This window comes from Babylonia areolata, chromosome 15, assembly GCF_041734735.1.
Source record: "Babylonia areolata isolate BAREFJ2019XMU chromosome 15, ASM4173473v1, whole genome shotgun sequence".
Taxonomy (NCBI): Eukaryota; Metazoa; Mollusca; class Gastropoda; order Neogastropoda; family Buccinidae; genus Babylonia; species Babylonia areolata.
The window spans coordinates 3262648-3265147 of NC_134890.1; the positions used below are offsets into that span (position 1 = coordinate 3262648).

At 51.0% G+C, this 2500-nt stretch overlaps 1 protein-coding gene across 3 annotated transcripts in view; it reads right to left on the reverse strand.

The window, feature by feature from the left end:
- The window catches only part of LOC143290376 (uncharacterized), a 97456-nt gene that overhangs the window by 83063 nt on the left and 11893 nt on the right, over nucleotides 1-2500 (reverse strand). The window lies entirely within an intron of this gene.

Genomic DNA, 2500 nt, shown 5'->3' on the forward strand with positions numbered 1-2500 from the left:
TGTCTTCTGCCTCCCTACCCGTAACATTATCCAGAAAGCTATCCGTCTGCTATCCAATGGCAAAGCCCCTGGCTCAGACTCAATTCCAGCTGAGGTTTACAAAGAAGGTGGTATGGTGCTGACTGAGAAGCTTCATCAGCTATTCTAGCTCATCTGGCAGCATGAGACAGTTCCACAGGACTTCAAAGACGCTTCCATCATACACCTGTACAAGCGCAAAGGAAATCGTCAGGTCTGTGACAACCATCGTGGAATATCCCTGCTGTCCGTCGCAGGCAAGACTCTAGCCAGAGTGCTACTCAACCGTCTCATAGCGCACCTTGAGTAAGGTCTCCTAACAGAGAGCCAGTGTGGCTTCCGGAAAGAACGCGGGACTATCGACATGGTGTTTGCTGCCAGGCAGCTCCAGGAGAAGTGTCAGGAACAGAACGCCAACCTTTACTCCACCTATGTCGATCTGACCAAGGCCTTCGATACTGTTAGCAGAGATGGACTTTGGAGAATCATGGCGAAGTACGGATGTCCCAGAAATTTCATCACCATCATACGGCAACTACACGATGGGATGCTGGCCCGAGTCCAAGACAACGGAGAGACTTCAGAACCATTCCCTGTCTCCAACGGAGTCAAGCAAGGGTGTGTTCTTTCCCCCACCCTGTTCAGTCTCATGTTTTCAGCCATGCTGACAGATGCCTTCAGAGACGCTGACGTAGGCATTGGCATCAGGTACCGCACAGATGGCTCACTCTTCAACCTCAGGAGGCTTCAAGCAAAAACCAAGGTGAGGACAGACACCGTCAACGACTTCCTGTTTGCTGATGACTGCGCTCTCAACGCTGCCTCCGAAGCTGACATGCAACACAGCGTCGACAAGTTCTCTGCTGCCTGTGACAACTTTGGCCTCACAATCAGCACAAAGAAGACTGAGGTGATGCACCAGCCAGCTCCAGGAAAGCCTTACGTTGAACCAAACATCTTCATCAACGGGCAGCGACTGAATGCGGTGGACAAGTTCACATACTGGGCAGTACACTCTCTCACACAGTTGTCATCGACGACGAGGTGAATGCCAGACTCGCCAAAGCCAGCGCTGCCTTCGGCAGACTCCATAAGAACGTTTGGAACAGGACAGGCATCACCCTGGAGACGAAGCTCAAAGTATACAAGGCCATAGTTCTCACCACACTGCTCTATGGATCTGAATCATGGACGGTGTACAAACGCCACGCCAAAAAGCTGAACCACTTCCACACCACCAGCCTCAGAAAACTTCTCGGTATAAAGTGGCAAGAGAAGATCCCTGACAGAGAGGCGCTCACTCGTGCAAACTTGCCCAGCATCTACACCATCTTGATGCAGGCCCAGCTGCGCTGGGCAGGCCATATAGTTCGCATGCCAGACCACCGGCTCCCCAAGAAACTGCTGTACGGCGAACTCCAACATGGCAAGCGCTCCCATGGAGGCCAAAAGAAGCGCTTCAAAGACACTCTGAAAGCTTCTCTGAAGGCCTTCAACATCAGCCACGACACATGGGAGCTGAATGCAATGGACAGACCAAAGTAGCGTTCGGCTGTCCACAAAGGCGCCAAATCCTGTGAGGCCAACAGAATCGCTGCAGCAGAGCAACGCAGACAGGCCAGGAAAAGCAGTGCCAGCAAGTCCCCAACAGCCGCCACCATCCCCTGTCCACACTGCATCAGAACATTCCGGGCGAGGATTGGCCTGACCAGTCATCTGCGCTCCCACAGAGCCCAATCCACCCAGCCCCAGGATGACTAGATGGTCCTCGTCGATCCCGACGGACGAACCACACACTGTGTGTGTGCAGTGCATGCATGTGTGAGTATGCACAAGTTTTTATATTGATATGCACTTGTATGTATCCTAATTTCTAATTTCTACTGTATCTGTGTTTGTGTATGATTTTCGATTCATGTTCGTACCTTGTTGTGTGCAACCCCCCCCCCCCCCCCCCCCCCCCCCCCCCAATATTCCTTGTGACCCCGGTACACTTGGTAATAAAGACATATTCTATTTTATTCTAATGTAAACATGGCATATGTATGGTTAAAAAAACCCTAAACAAACAAAAAACAACAACAACAACAACAACAACAAAAAACTAACACACAAAATTACGTGCGTGCAAACACACACACATGCACACACATGCACACTGACACACGCATGCACACACATGCACACTGACACACACATGCACACTGACACACACATGCACACTGACACATACATGCACACTGACACACACATGCACACTGACACAGGCATGCACACTGACACACACATGCACACTGACACAGGCATGCACACTGACACACACATGCACACTGACACAGGCATGCACACTGACACACACATGCACACTGACACAGGCATGCACACTGACACACACATGCACACTGACACAGGCATGCACACTGACACACACATGCACACTGACACAGGCATGCACACTGACACACACATGCACACTGACACA